At 38.0% G+C, this 17,419-nt stretch overlaps 1 protein-coding gene across 1 annotated transcript in view; it reads right to left on the reverse strand.

The window, feature by feature from the left end:
* rap1gapb (RAP1 GTPase activating protein b) overlaps positions 1-17,419 on the reverse strand; it is a 112,043-nt gene that overhangs the window by 81,492 nt on the left and 13,132 nt on the right. Inside the window, exon 2 of the mRNA XM_085407308.1 lies at positions 2,512-2,552. The gene's annotated coding sequence lies outside the window, so the exon portion shown is untranslated. The remainder of the gene's footprint in view (positions 1-2,511; positions 2,553-17,419) is intronic.

Genomic DNA, 17,419 nt, shown 5'->3' on the forward strand with positions numbered 1-17,419 from the left:
TTAAAAAAATACATCTGAAGGATGTTCCAATTTTGTCTACCTTGGCTCTGCTCAAGTCCTTGATTAATATTAATTAATATGAAGTTGTCTTAAATATGAATTTGAAACAGCGACCAAGACAACAAACTCATCAGGGAAGTGTTTGGTGAGGTCACACATCAAAATACTGTAGCTTAAAAGTTTTTTTTCCCATATACTTGAATTAACCAAAGATGCTGCCCCCTACTGCTCACTCAGAGGAATACAGCAACATAATAAAACTGTGTTGCTCTAATAGTAGTCAGGGTCATACATCATCTCTTTCTCCTTTACATTCTGGGGATGACAATAGATGAATGGTTACTCCTTAAATAAAAGCAGCTTCTTAGCTCAGAAAATTGTGCAATATGTACATCTGCACAGTCTGGTGTAACTGATACTAAGGCAGTTAAAGTCACCCTGGACTGAGACTGAATCCCAGAATATGCAACATATTCTTGACAGGCTCATCTATCACACCTGTGCCAGGTACAACATTTCTTGACCCAAGTTCCAGAATACTTGACTTTACCTTAACAGAGGTCATAGCCAACTGGGAGAAGTGAGCATTGCTGAGCAAAAATATAGAAGATAACAAAAGATAGAGGCAACATTTCTGGACATACAGTAGTGCCCTCCGTGCACAAACTGCCAACCACAGAGTCTGCTGGGCTCCTGGCAGATCAACTCATCTCAGAGCCAGACCGCATTATCTAACAACTGAGTTGATATTGTTCCACGCAAATATCTGGAAAATCTCATATAGTGTGTTCTATTTAAAGCAAAAATGAGTTGCATTCCTATTCATAAATGTGATTTAACAACGGTAAAGGGAACACATTTAACCTGTTTTGTTTATATTACTTGCAAATGGGATGAAGTAGACATCTACTGAGAATTTTAACAAAAAAGGTTTGAATATGTTGAATTATTAGCCCCAAAAGTCCACCAGACCCAGCAAGACTCCCTGTGTAACCAAAAAACAAAGACCATAGCAGGGTTAAGTTTAATCATTTGAAATGATGACAAGCAGTAGAAGAAATTAGAGTTTGTCATTAAGGCTTCAGCCTCATTAATCCCTACAAATACATCACACAAAAAATATCCTCCTTGAGCCTGCATGTGGATGCTGGGGAGGTGGAGGGGTTGAAAGAAGCAAGCACTGTTTTACAATTATAGTATATTGTAAAACAGTGGTCAGAAAAGCAGTTAGGTTACTGTAGATTGAAAAAATAAATCCATATACAGAACATCAATAAGTAAAAATGTAATGAAATAGAATACAGTTAAATCCTTTGGTACAAGTTGAATGTAACATGTTAAACACACAGTAAAATACCTCAAATTTAATAAAACAAACAAAGATAGATTAAAAATGGTTTACCTAATGTAGCAGAAAATATCTCTTGGTAGTAGAATTGCTCAGTATACAGAGTGTAACGTGTTGAGAATGGTCCAGGTTTGTTATGAAACTACTGGGATGAGAATACAGCTGATACCAGTGGTGTCTGTCAGTTCATCTTGTCAGATCTTTCATGATGACGTATGTCTGCTCTGTTATGCTGAGGATGTATTGTTTCAGTTCTGCTCACCTATCGATTTCCATGTATACACATGGCAAAGGATACTATATACTGGGACATTCCATCTGCAGCAATAGCTAGTTTGGTGCTATATAAATCAAACTGAATTAAATTAAACTGAACTGAAATAACAGTCTCAATTCTAATTGGGTTCCCATAGAAACAAAAGATTCAACAGCCGCAACAGTATCATCTAAAAAAAAAAAATATATATATATACACAGATCATTTTATCTTTCTCTTTCAGTCTTATCCGTGTGCCCATTTTGTTCAAGATCATTTCAACCAATGCAGCAAAGGAATACATTCTTTAACTGGAAAGTGCAAAAAGTGGCAATTATCAAGATGGGAAATACACAAAGAAGAGGAAGCCAACACGTGTAGTGCAAGGATCACAGCAATGTAAATAAGTACTGTCGCTTTAATAAAAACCACAAAAAGAAGAAAACTTACAATGCACCCTATGAATATGTCTAAAGTAATGGTTCAATCTATTTAAAGTTTTTGCTTAAATGAAAAAGCAAAGAAGAAATTGAACGGTTCATGGAATAAATGGCAGTAAAAGCTCTGTCTAAAGACAAATGTACTGCATAAAAGGCTAGGCAGTGTTTCCTCCCTAATCAGCCACTGAATGGCTCTGTAATTATAAGGCTATGCACCAAAGCCTTTATAAGTATCACATCTTTGTCAAGGTAATTCCAGCACTGAAGCACACATTTTGTATGAACACAAGATGGTTTAAAGAGCTGTGTGCTGCTTGCACAGGCAATAATCTTAACAGATGTATTCAACAGCCATCTCAAACACCATAGGAAACTACCTGAATCATTACCACGATATTGTAGCTCTTCAAATTCTACTTTCCCTGTTTTTTTCTGGAGTGAAAAATGTAGATGTTTGAATGGCTTACCTGGAAACTGCCAAATCTTCTGCTTCTCTTGTCAGCCGATCCTTTAACAAAGAGAGAGGAGATATCTAAATCAATTATGCAAAATAAAACAAACTTTTTTATTGTCAGTAAGAGTAAGCAATGTTTTCAGTTAGAGCGCTCCATGTCATCACTATGCAGTTTGCTGGCTGAAACTGCCCATTTCAAATCAATTAACAGCACATTACTTGTCAGTATAATACACAGTCATTTAAAGCCTATGTGCTATAAAGATGTGTTCATTTCAAATATCACTGCAGTTTGGCTGAGGCTTGACTGATTTGTTGACTTAAATATGGCACACGTTCCCAAGCAGATTAAAACACCCACCACGCTTGAGTGTGTACACTGTGCTTAACTAGCAGCTGCAAGAACATACATCATGAATATCAATTATTACTAAAGTGGAGCTGTGAAAATTAGTAGGGTAGTTCCATTGTGTAGGTTAATGGAAACTCAGACAGGCATTTAACTGGAGGGTTAATGCCAGTTCTAAGCCACCGTGGCATTTCTGTCCTTGAGCTTGAAAAATAAATTGAAAATGTGTGTGAATTCATGACTGACTGGCAACATGCAGGAAACATCAGACTCGATAGAACAGAAAAGCAACAAAACACATAATCTTTTCAAAATTATTTATCTCTGAAGAGTTTTGCTTCTAAATTAGACATCGGTCATTTGAAAACCAGCTTGTAACCAACTCCAAAAAATAAACTGAATCTTCAGGTACTGCTGTTCATGCAGGCTAAACAAACTGCAAACTGAGCCACTTTAACCCTGTCATGCATGAATTATGACAACCTCAATCAGGATTTTTTCTTAAGCATTTTTATTCATCTTTTCATGCCTGAAGATGAATAAAAATACTTAAGAAAAAAAATCCTGATTGAGGTTGTCAAAATTCATGCATGACAGGTTTAAATAACAATAATTACAAAGAAAGCACGTCATACATCTATAGTAACATTAAACAATCAGTGGGTGGCAGGGTATAGAGTGATACATCAGTGTCCAATGTAGTTGTTTATGTGCAAGTATACCATCAACACCGACACAAATACAAGAAAACAGCCTCTGAATAGCGGTCCACTGTAGTGACCACTATGTGTGATAGGGTTAAAACATATTATCAGGTAGGGCTGGGCTATATCATACCGTTTACGGTAATACCGGTGTAATTTATCAACGATAGGAAAATGAAATATCGCGATAGAATATGGGTAAAACACGGATGTGCAGTGCCTTTGTTTTCATACACACATGGCGGCGACGCAGAATGAGAAGGGTGAAAGCGGATCGTTAAATGAAACGGATGAACCAGAATTGGTTTGTAAAAATGCTGCAACTTCAGTGGTGTGGAACTGGTTTAGCTTTCATCCATCAGATACACAACAAAGCACTATTTTTGGTAGAGCATGCTAGCGGGCCGTCATTATTACTGTGTTTTTTGGAAAATACGGCACACTTAAAATCAATCCTTTGATTTTTCTGAAAATCGACAGCGCCCCTTATAATCCAATGGGCCTTATGTATGAATTCTGGTTGTGTTTACTGACCTCGAAATGACTTTATGTCGTACACGGCGCTCGAAAATCTGTCAAATGTTTTAGTACGACTTTGCTAAGCTACGAACCCGCACCGCTTGATGGATTGTGGGAGCATTACGGCTATTGTAGGCAGGAGCCTCATGGAGTGATATGTACTGTGCTTCAACATAATATTACCGTATTGTGTGTGTATAACCTCTTTTTAAGTTTTGTGGATATTATACATGGTTATGCTGAGGATATGTCAGCCAATTTCCACTGGAAATGCCTTTTGGTTAAACTGTCAGCAAGGAATTGCATTTGCACTGTTACATTTTTATATAACTTTAATGCCCATAAAAAACAGCTGCTTGTTTAATTGAAAATACATTGATGGGGTTTTTTGCACTAATAAAGTTGTGGAGTTGTAAAGTATTTTGTCTAGTGTCAATTATATCGTCAGTTATCGTTATCGCAAATTTTCAAATGTATATCGTGATAAATATTTTTGGTCATATCGCCCTGCTCTATTATCAGGATTGTATTAAATTCAGAAATAATCCATCTGTTTAAATTTTTGCTGAAACACAAGTCCATATTACATTTTTTTAATGAAAAGACGCCGACCAACAAAGGGTTTAAAGTCTGTAGTCATATAAAAAATATGGAAAACACATCAGTGACCCTTTGTTACAACAAACACAAGTATGATAGCTTATTTTGAATTCTACATTGTTGTGATCTGAGGGGTTTTTGCTGTTCTGGTAGGCTGAGTTTTGTATTCCTATTTTATTTCTTTATTATTCTCACAGTGAGTTTGATTCATTGATTGTGATGTCTGTCTTTACCACATGGTGTCATTAGAATTAGTTCATGAAGTTCACTGATTTGTAGATGCCAATGTTTGATTCACTGTTCTGGATGAGTTTTGAATCTTTAGTCTTTATTTAGCTGCAGTTTCTATTTTGAGTTTATTTGTCATCTGTTTAGTTCCTTCAGTGCCTTCCCAACTCTTCTACCTGCTGCTCGTCATTCTGTTGTGTCTTTGTGCTCCAGTGTTTCTTTGTCTGAATGTGTGTGTCCTTGTCTTTGTCTTTTGGTTAGTTCCTGTTTTTCACACCTCGGTGTATAAATAATCTTGTCTCTTTCCCTTAGTCTTTGTCAGAGTTTGTGGTATGTTTCTAGTGTTTGATTCTACAGCCCATTTTACTTTTAGATTTCTGTTGGCACCTGTGGATTTGGTGTATTTATAGGATTACTCTGGCATTAAATAAACATGTGTAAAACATTTACTTGCGGTAAATGTTCAAATTTTTAAGAAGTACATCATAATCTGCAGCTAAATATACTCCACAGAGCAAATTAGCCCTGTTTAAGTAATGTTAACTAAGCCTCGGTGCACTACTGCTTTTGGAAATTACAGAGTCCTTCCAAAACTATTCAGAACATGATTTTGAATAAGCAAGTCTTCGGCAAGAATCAGACAGCTTAGGCCACTGGCAATTTAAAATAACACAGGGAGAGACCTACAGATACTGTATGTCTACAGACATGTCTCTGTTTTCATGAAATTTGATGAAAAATAAATTAAATAACAGGAAGGTTGAAGATTTGGACTGGGATAGTTAGAAATGAATGGCAGAGATAGTTTGGATATGTGCTAAGGATGAATGGTGGGTATACTGTACTAGGGATGTTGAGTATGGAGCTGACAGACAGGAGGAAAAGAGGAGACTGCAGAGAAGATTTAACAGACGTATGAAGGAGGACATGCAGAGGTTTGATGTGACAGAACAGGACGCTACGGAGAGCGTAAGATGGAGGCATATGATCTGCTGGGACGACCCCTAAAGGGATCAACTGAAAAAAGAAGAAAGAAGATACTAGCTTTAACCTGTCAAAGACAAACTCAGAAGTAGGTGAAACCTCTTATCCTTTATCCCCTCGGAGTCATTTGAAACTTTACCATTATATAATTTTGGATTTGAGCATTTATGGTTACTTTATCCATATACAGTATGCAAGCAAACCCTCACTATGACTTTAACAAATAAAGTCACACTTTCTTAATTCGATTATATAGGGCTGTGCGATATGACCAAAATCTCATATCCCGATATAAGAATTCCATCGTCCCGATAACGATATATATCACAAAAATGTAACATTTTCTGTAAATTCTGTGGCAGCTCGTCTTGCATGAAGTGTTTCCAGCTGCACGTCATGTAGCTGGAGTCGAGTGTTTTAACCGATGCATGAAACTATACATTTTTAGACATAAGTTGTAAAGGCCGCCGTTTTCTTTGTGAGTATTTATTGCACGGCGTGCTGCGGGGAAAAGCCTGTTCTAACGTTTGAGTCTAAGGTTTATTTTTTAGCACCTGGCGGCTCTTTTTTAATTCTCATCCATAAATAATCTGCTCTTTTACGTGATTCCGTTTATTTTGAAAAGTCTCAACAGGATCTTGAGCTTTATTGTGAAAGGTTTATGTGGAACAGAAACAAGCGGACACGCGATGCTGTTACCGTCGTTGTTGCTAACAACAACGCATAAAAACAGGCGCTTGTCCGTCCATAGTGTGGTTATATAAAATATATGAGAAAGAGAGAACTTTAAGAAATTAATATAGCCACTACAGTGACCATCAAAACGATGAAAAAAAATATTGCAGTAAACAGTTTATTTTGCGACACCACGAAACAAACGATAGCGTAAAATGAAACGATAGACGTTTTTATATCGTCATCCGATATATATCGTTATATCGAACAGCCCTAAGATTATATTTTATATTTCATTAAATTATTAACTGCTGTTCTGCATTTACCCCAGACATACATTCTCACCATTGCCATCATCAACAGCTCTGCTGGGCACACTAATCCGAATTAACAGTAGGCGGTGATTCTGATGACCCAGTCCAGTTATCTAAATGTACCTACTGAGAAGCAAAGAGCATAATTACGCTAACCCCGACTATAATCGCACTTTCTTGATGAGAAAAATGGGATAATCATCTCTCTTACAGCACGCTTTCAGGCACAGGGGGAACACAGTAAATGACTTAAGTGTGAATAGTGTGATTTAACAAATGAACAAAATTACACTATTTTGGAAGCCAAATCTTTGAGCCTTGAGTTTGAGAGAATATTTCAGAGCAACTTGCAGGAGACAAACTGACAGCGCTTCTAGCCATGCAGCTGGGGAGAACTGATCAATAGCAACAAAAATATTCTGCTACCTGCACCTCAAAATACATCTAGTGAACAGTGTTTGTTTGCATAAACAACTCTCCTCCACAGTGCATTAAAATAGCTTTGCTTTATTGGATTTCACCCGCGGCTCTCACAGTCTGAAATCAATACATCTGCACCATCTAAACATATAAATATAATAGTTAACATGAGAGACAGTGAAAGTATTTCTAAGATGTTTTAACTGCCTTTTTAAAATCTTAACACTGACTAACACACAGTACTAATATTTCCCACTCACAGTAAAGGAAATTCATGCTCACAGGAACCAGCTTGCCTACAAGAATCTAACATCTCCAGGTAGATTTTCCTAACACAATGCAGTGTGTGATGCAGCAGATAATCACTCTTAGAAGTGTAACAGTGTGATAAATGGATGATGTCTGTAGTGGTCTGTCAGGCGTTAGGGGTAGTCTTGCATTAATATGCACAAGCACCACTTGATTTTCTTTTTAGCGTCGCTGTATTCGCATCACACATTAAAGCAAACACCGATCAGGTCAAATCATTCTGCTTAGCTACTCTTGTACTTGCTATAAAAATAATTATTTTTCCAACTTATTGGACAGCAACGTCTGATGTATGATGCTCATTAACTTATGACACACAAGACACAAATAAAAATCCCACTGTAAACCTCTCCACATAAATACCACCTACACTAAAGCACAAAGCTCAGAAAGCACCGCTCACACATTGGAGCTTAGCAGAAAGCTGTTCTCATCCCGCTCAGAAAGAAACATATTCACAGAAGAATGGAGGATGAGGATAAGAAAAGCATCCCAAAGACCCCAAATGCTACAGTCAACATAACACAGGATCGGTGCAACTGTCTCTGAGACACAACTAAACCATAAGCTGTTAATCTAATACAGCACAAAAGAACAAAATGAGACACACAAAGCTTCCTTTCTTGTGTCTATAGATACTGGGTTACTGAGTATGTGTTTCAGTAACCTCACTCAACTGCTCAATTTGAATAAGAAAAATCAAACGTTTTCATGTATTTCTGACACTAAGCCGTGTTAATCATTCCCTGAGGATCAGCAGAATGTAACAACATGTTAAAGCATTGGTTGGCAGGAGCAGATGTCCCTGAAAGCTGCAGGCATGGAAAACATTTGGAAGATGAGAAGGAGAAACAATAACTAGCCAGAAGGTAGACAACAGAAAATGGAGCACTGGGAACTAAACAAAGTCTTCACAATGTAATGTTCATATTTGCAGAATGCAGGACCTGAGGGTCTTATGGAGAAAAGATTCAAAAAAATTAATGTAGCAAATGTTGTACAGATTGCCTTTTTATGTATGTTTTAAAGTGGAAAATTATTATAATTGCTTATATTGTGCACTATATCTATTTATATTCCCACTGATAATATGAATATAATATTCTAATTGCAAATTTAAATAAAACCCGAAGAACTACCAGCAAGTTTCCCAAAACAACATATTATATCCTAAAATGCATTTTACAAACCCTCTTGTGGCCAGTTTCTGATCCAAACCACATGACCATGTTTATTTATAAGTTTGTTTTGCGGCTACATGATATCATAATTATATTCAATCAAAAAATTTGATTTGTTTTTCTGAAGTCAGGAGCTGTCCTGCTATTGAAAAGGTCAGATTTGAAAAAAAAAAAAATTACATTATAGTTTATTGCTTTTTCTTCTGACTGACAATTTCGAGTCAAATGACATGCTTGCCTGCAGCAGCTGTCACAGCCTCAAGTTGTCACTTTGGACAGACAATCAGGAGACCAGAAAACATTAAAGACATTTTATAGCCATAACTCTGGACTCATCTAGCACCTTCCTGATGTAAATGCTGTCTCATGTAATCTAAATAGAGGCAGGGTTTGGCAATGAGTTTTCTAAGGTAGGAGCTGGAAGCTACAGATGCCAGACCAAAAGGCTGAAAGCAGTTCAGACAGTATGAATTTATAAAAAGAAATGTTGGTAGATGGTAGATTCTATTAGCTGCTGGTATGAGTTACAATTAGGGCATGCCTTCTAAAAAGGACATTATTGCACATTTAATGTAAGTGCACTATTTAAGTTTTCAATCACGCAGCTATTAATGGAGGTCTACTGAATTATTCAAGTGGATTTTTCCAGAAAGACTTGCATAATGTGAAGCAGGTCTGGTTAAAACACCAACATAGTCACTAGTTTATCAATTCAAAGACCTAATACATACACATGGCAATTGTCTCCGATTCTGTTTCATCGTCTAATAACTTAATTTGATGTTTCTTTGCTGTTGTTTTTTATTTCTTTTCTTGTTAATCACAAAAAAAGAATTTAATCTCTGGTTAAATGCATTCACCAAATCAGGTTTTAGGACACCTGGCTGTCAGTGAGACAATCTTTCTCTTGGTTTTCTTGAACTCTTGAACTGAATGTACCTTGTCATGTTAGAAGGGTCTCCTCGCCGGGAGGAGAATAAATTACAAGTAGTGGTACTGACTTGAAGTACTCTGCTGGAGTGAATCAGACGGCAGGTCATTGAGTTCAAGCTGAACATCACTGAGTCCATTATTCACTTTGCAAGTCGTGATAAAGAAATCATGCTCTCACTCTTCAAATCTTCAAACTGTCTTGTAAACGGACCATGCACATGGATGTGTAGATGGTGGGCTGATGGTGCGATATCGCGCAGCGTTGGGATGTGGGTAAACATGTTGTCTTCATTTGCCTTCAGAGAAGCTCATGAAACCTCTGGCCAGACTATGTATTTCATGTGCAAAAAGCCCCTTGCCTGTGTCCTTGGCCTAAGGCTAACCAGGACACAAGATGAACTGGTTGCTCTTTGCTCTGCTTCTAACCAAGGGTTATGATTCTCATATGGGATGTGAAAGATCCCGTGTCCAACTGCAGAACCAGCCACCAAATTAGTAAATTCCTGGTTTCCCCGGATAAGGGATGGAAAATCTTGCAGTTATGAATATTTAATTTAGCAGTGCTGTTACACCAATAGCAAATGCAAAATCTGCCATCCAGTCTGTATCAGAGAGCTCAGGGAATTTTTTTTCACCTCACAAAACACCCAAATCTCTGGGTTTTGGTCTTATATTTTAGTCCTCTGCCCAGATTGAGCCATCTGTAGTCTATATCGACATTCTCAGTCACATCCTCAATAAATCTGAAACAAACTATCTGTCATCCAGTGCTCTTTTCTTTCTCTTTATCTTAGTTGCAAGAACAACAACATGGTTAACTTGCACAAAACCTCAAGCAATGCCAGCAATAACCATGGGACTACCAGCATTGATGACAGTCTCATTCTTGTCTCAAAGTCTTTCTTCACGAAGACATAAGGATATAAGAAGACAAGTAAGTGGACTGAGTTAAACATCATAGCATTTGTTCAGAGTCAAAGAGGAAAAGAGAACGCATACTCTTCATCTTTCATTTGATGCTCTGGATATTCTGTGATGTCCTTGTTCGATCTTCAAGCATATCAGCACTGCAGAGTCCACAGAAAACACTATGATAAACTTCCACTCAACTTGCTATTCTTGCAATTTCATTGGATGTTATGCTATGTTAGTCATAGCTAGACCCCATTCTGACGACTTAATGATGTTTCCTTGTTTTCCCTTTCATATTCAGCAACTTTCCTCTGTCTGTTTTTTTCTCTCATATTTTGTGGATCCTTCACCTGGCTCCCAGTTCTGCTCATTCTGCAAACCTACCAGTAATCAGCTCATTAACCTCCCAGCCAGCTCACCTGCCTTCCATCATCTCACAATAATTACAGTATATCTAGCCTGGCTCTCCACCCATCTCTCTCCATATTGTATTTTCTACTTCAGGCCACTCTCAGCCCATTTAAGGAGTTGTCTCTAGTCTAGTGTTTAACCACTCTGCCTAACCATTCTCTCTTGTGCCCTGTCACTTTCCTGTCCATCTCTGCTTTCTCTATTTACCAGCTCCCCACTCTGTAGACTCATTCCCCAGGCAACCCAGCCTTAATCATCTCCCTCATCATCTAAAGTTAAGACTTCTAATTTGCAAAATCTCTTGTTTCTGTCCTGTGTTTGGATTGCAGCAGAAACAAGCTGCACTATTCCAACTACAGATGTGTGAAGTTTAGTAAAGATGCTTTGCTGCTTATGCAGCTTATTTAATAATGCTCAGGATGAATTTGATTTGATAAATATTAAAAATATATATATATCCTTCTCTATGGTCGCTAAGAATATAGCTGCTATAAAATATAGTAAAAAAAACATAAATCCATGTTTGTTCAGTCTTTAGTGTGAGTTCACATATTTCACAAGTAACTAACCTACAATCACTTGTGTCAATCAATGCATAATATTGCTGCATTAAGCGCACAAGAAAAGAGAGTTAACTCTCCAGTCTTGCTTTAAACTTATCCAAATGTTATTAAAGTTTGAAGCTGTTTCATTACTGACTTGCCATTGACCTAACAGGCCAATCAAAGATAGCCTGAGGGCTGGATGTGGCCTGTGGGCTGAACAATACCCTGGCCACGATAAAGGTCTACCTGCTGCCGTGAGACTACAGTGCAGACAACCCAAACCCACCATTAACGTAATTGTGTTTTCATCCCCTCTTTGCTCTCCAGTGAGCAGCAGGCCAGCGTTGCTTATCTTGCTGACATTTCACAACAGCCTTGTCTCTGCATAGATGTGTGTGTGTGTGTGTGTGTGTGTGTGTGTGTGTGTGTGTGTGTGTGTGTGTGTGTGTGTGTGTGTGTGGTGAGAGAGAAAGCAGGGTTCTGCATGAAGTCTGACAGTTCCTTGAGACACAAATGCATTCTTACTACTGCCACTTTGCGAGTTCTGTAAGTAGCTGACAAAAAGAAAGCTGTATATACAAACACTAATTAACAAACAAATCACACTATATCCCCGCTGAATACAGAATGTGAATATGACTCTTTATTATCCTGTTAGCAATTGCAACCTTGCTGCTTGTCTTGTTAAACCAGATTTCCCACGTGGGCTCTTTATTTATGGATAGAGACGCTTGTGTCCCTGCATAATTTAATTATGTGATTTGGAAGTACAAATCTTCTGGTCATTTGAGTTTGCTTTTCCTAATCTTTCACAAAAGGCAAGCTTCATCTTTTTACTTTTTCCTAACACTAAATGCATTGGTTTGATTATGCATATCAAAGCATATGACATGCATATCAAAAACATTGTCTTTTCCTACGGTTTCAAGATTAACATGGTCTAAACTGTGCATTTTTGTGCAAGTGAAATAGTAACACAAGATACTGAGAAGTTAGAAATGTATGTAGCGATTGCCTGAGATGAAGGAAAACAGGTCATCACAGTCGTGGGTTCTGACTCATGTCTCCTGAAGGCTTGTAAGCAATTCACTGAAGTCCAGGCTTTCCAAACCCAAAATGTATCTCATTACGTCATCATAATGCTGCATCCCCACGCTGGTCTGGCCCTGGCCTGGATGTCGCATCCATTCTGTCATTTCATTATTTCTGACAAGCTGGGGTTTCAAAAAAAAAAAAGATGGGTTGGATTTATACCACTGGCTTTCCCTTCTGTTCATTAATCACTGCACCATGGAGGCTTTGGCCCAGCTTCCACCAGCTCTGAAATCACTTTGTCACAGAATTAGGGTTGAAGTCTTTTCTTACAACAGAATGACATCATTTTAGTTGTTGCTTGCCTTTGCTTTGGGGGACACAATAAGTTCAGTGTCTGGCTATGACACTAAGTATTCCCATAAACTGTATATAAAAAATCAGATGAGGCTTACAAGTCAGAACCTGGCAACCAACAAGCTGATTCAAGAGCTGTGTATATGGCTAATCTCTGCACAGACAGGCAGACCAGCTGCACTGCCCACTTACCTGCTGTTGCTTTGCTACTTACTACAAAAGCACGGTCAGGCCATATTAAACAACATTGGAGGTTCTAAACAGTCAGAAGGCAAAATGCTCCAAAGGTTTGAAGACATGACTTCATGACAGCCCAGAACACAATGACACAATTTCTAGACATTTTTTGAAACATCAAGAAAGTGGAAGAAGGGACGGTGAAGTTCAAATACAGACACCAAACACACCTGTGCTCTCTGATGGCTAAAACATGTCCGAGTGGTGAATACCATGTCTTTAGTTACAATTTTTCTCCTTTTGGTGAGTGATAAAACTATTTCTACCCATTCTTTTTCTTTTCCCCAGCAAAGGTGTGTTAAGATTAATCACCTGAAAGCAAAAGTACAGCCTAATTGATCAATCACCTACTAATCTGAATCAGACAGACCCTGACATAGCTCATCTTGTTGTCTTTACTAGATGGCCGCTTAAAACAATTATTCATTAAAGAAGTGGCCCTTTCTGTTTGATGTTGTGCCGCTGCTCTTTTTCCCTGAACCATGACAAGAATAATATTATTTTTGATAAAAATGTTAATTTCTTCTGACATTAACATCCCCTGTTAAAGGCAAGGTGGAGTGCTGCTTCTATAACTTGTTATGTATTACAAGGCGCTTTCAGAATAAAAGAAAATAATTCTACTTTTATTACCTTTTCCTGCACCTTTAGAGTTTTCTTTGTCAACACTTTAGTGGTGCCATAGTGTAGTAGTTTACACAGTCACCTAACAACGTCACAACTCCAGCATAAAAAAAAAAAAGGCGGCCAAATCAAATATGTGGCACCACGTGCTGTGGTGACCTCTTGTGAGTAAGGCGGCAGCTGAAATTGACTTTCTTTCATTCTTTGTTTCTTTTATTTACTTATCTTTGTGTGATTTTGTTCCAAGTGTTCCATTTGGCACATGTAAAATGTATGAACTGCTTATTACAGCCAAGGGGTCCATTTCTGAACGTATGTGAAAAACATTGCTTGGAGAGTGAGGGGTGGTTTTGATGCTCTGCAGTGAGTTTTCGTCTGCTGATTTGTTTCATTTTTGCTTCACTTTCTGGTGTGTATTTAAAAAAAAAACAAAAAAAACACACATTTGGCATAGCTTGCATAACTGATGCAGCAAAATTATGACTGATCTATTCAGGAAGTTCACTTTTTAATTGAAGAGCTTTTTTAACTGGCTTTATTTGCTGTATTATGAAGTCAAGAGGGTTAATATTTGCATTTGTTTTCTCTGCATTATAAATATATGCAATAATATATTGTTATACGTATTTTTTTTTCCCTTGGTGTGTGTGTGTGTGTGTGTGTGTGTGGAGCTGAAGGTGAATGTCACGTCACACCAGAGGTGACAGACCCGAGGTTTGTGTGCTGTATGAGTAATGGGAAGGTTCGTGCCACCAACGATGCCCGTCAACCCCTCAGAGCACGATGACTCTTATCACTAAACTCGTTTCTGCTTCCTGACCTTTCAACAGTCAACCGCTAACCTTTCTCAACCCCCACAGAACCCCAGCAAAAGAAACCATTTCTTCTTTGCATATGAGGTATGCTGCAGAGAATTGAAGAACAGAAATCTGCCAGATCGATGGAAAAACTAAGGATAAAGGAGCGGATCAATCACTGTTAAATCAAGAATGTCTAGCTGTTGAAAATTACCACCAGACTCTCTTCAGCTCTAAAAGATTTCCATCATATTTCTGTTATTTGGGTTTCGTCACTCAAGCATGTATTGTTTGCTTCTTCAGCATCACCCCGGAGCATCAAAGGCCTGTGTATTCAATGTATAGCTTTGATACCACCTCGGTACTACAATGACAAGTGTTTAACTAGCTGGGGGAAATGCCATCAAAACCAATACTGCTATAACAAGTAATGAAAATGTGATGACATTTGTTTGTTGTCATGATGACAACATGGTAAACAAAGTGGAATATTTAGCTCTTTCAAAACCAGATATTTTTCTTAGGAGTTGGCAAATAATAGCCTGAAACACAATTCCAAGTGTCGCTTCATGTCCACCTCAATTACTTTAAGGTCAAAACATATCACTCCATTGTTGACAGCTTTTTGTATTTCCCTCAGGTTACAACAACCATCTTAAAATTGTGTTTTTACTTACTTTTACTTCCCTTGTAAAAGGGACATTTATAAAGAGAAACTTCACAATTATAATTTACAACTGAGGAATGCAAGGAGGTCCTACTTCTCTGACATCATCACTAAAAACAGCCATAATGCTCGGGTCTTATTTTCTACAGTTGACAGGCTAACAAACCCTCCTGTGTCAGTGGCAGCTGAACTTCATTCGACCATGGCCTGCAATGACTTTGCCAAATTCTTCACTGAAAAAATCCAAAAAATTAGACAAGCAATTGGTACATCAACAGCAGATCCAGGATATGTACTGTGTCCACCGAAAAACTGTTTAAACACCATGAAACAGTTTCAACCTATTAACAGCAAAGACCTGGAGGACATCTTAGGTCAACTGAACTCCTCCTCCTGCTGTTTAGATGTCCTGCCAACAAGTTTTTTCAAAAAGGTCTCAAAGACTTTAGAGTCAGACCTGTTACAGATCGTCAACTTTTCTTTATTATCAGGTGTGTTTCCAGAATCACTAAAAACTGCTGTAATCAAACCTATACTGAAAAAGGACAATCTTGACAAGACACAAATGAACAACTACAGGCCGATCTCAAATCTCCCGTTTTTAAGTAAGATCATTGAAAAAGCAGTTTCTCAACAGCTCAGTTACTTCTTAAAACAGAATAATTGCTACGATGCCTTCCAGTCAGGTTTTAGACAGAACCACAGCACTGAAACCGCTCTGACCAAAGTGTTTAATGACATATGTCTGAATACAGACAGTGGAAAAATGTCAGCCCTAGTTTTACTGGATCTCAGTGCAGCATTTGATACAGTTGACCACAACATATTACTCAAACGACTGGAGAACTGGACAGGTCTTTCAGGAACTGTACTAAACTGGTTCAAAACATACGTAGAAAACAGGAAATACTTTGTATCAATAGGTAACTTCACATCTGAGCAGACAAGTATCACATGTGGAGTTCCCCAAGGTTCCATCTTGGGACCCCTTCTGTTTAACATCTACATGCTCCCACTGGCACAGATTATAAACAACAACAAAATAAACTATCACAGCTATGCAGATGACACACAAATATATATCACAATGTCACCAGGAGACCGAGGCCCTGTACAGGCTCTTGGTAAATGCATTGAGGAAATCAATGACTGGTTGTGCCACAATTTTCTCCAGCTAAACAAAAACAAAACTGAGGTAATAGTCTTTGGCGCCAAAGAAAAACGATTACAGGTCACCAGAGAACTTCAATCTATACATCTAAAAACCACAAACCAGGCGAGAAATTTGGGTGTAGTGATGGATGCAGACCTAAACTTAGAAAAACACATTAAGACAATAACAAAGTCAGCTTACTATCACCTCAAGAATATATCAAGGATAAAAGATCTGATGTCTCAACAGGACCTGGAAAAACTAGTCCATGCATTCATCTTTAGTAGGCTTGATTACTGTAACAGCATCTTTACAGGTCTACCTAAAAAATCAGTCAGACAACTACAGCTCATTCAGAACGCTGCTGCTCGAGTCCTCACTAAGACCAAAAAAGTGGACCACATCAGTCCAGCTCTGAGGTCCTTACACTGGCTGCCTGTCCGTCAGAGGATAGACTTTAAAGTTCTGATGCTGGCCTATAAAGCTCTGAATGGTTTAGGACCAAAATACATCAATGACCTCCTGACCCAGTATGAACCATCCAGATCCCTCAGGTCATCTGGATCCGGTCTTTTATCAGTTCCCAGAGTCAGAACCAGACACGGAGAAGCTGCATTCAGCTTTCGTGCTCCTTATATCTGGAACAAACTCCCAGAAAGCCTCAGATCAGCTGAAACACTCAGTTTATTTAAATCCAGGTTGAAGACTCACCTGTTCTCAGCTGCATTTGAATAAAGCACCAAATCCACACTTTAAGCTTAAATTTCAAAACTTACATTTAACTACTGATTTTATCTACTGTTCTGATTTTATCTGTTTTGATTTTATATACTGTTGTTTGTTTGTTAATTAGTTAGTTAGTTTATTTGCTTGTTTTATTCAATTTTAAATCATGCTTTTTATTTGTTCTTGTTTCTAATGTCTCTGTAAAGCACTTTGAATCACCTTGTTGTTGAATTGTGCTATACAA

Source organism: Rhamphochromis longiceps, linkage group LG5 (assembly GCF_057381845.1).
Source record: "Rhamphochromis longiceps isolate RC_006_pf linkage group LG5, R_longiceps_female_GT1.1, whole genome shotgun sequence".
Classification (NCBI taxonomy): Eukaryota; Metazoa; Chordata; class Actinopteri; order Cichliformes; family Cichlidae; genus Rhamphochromis; species Rhamphochromis longiceps.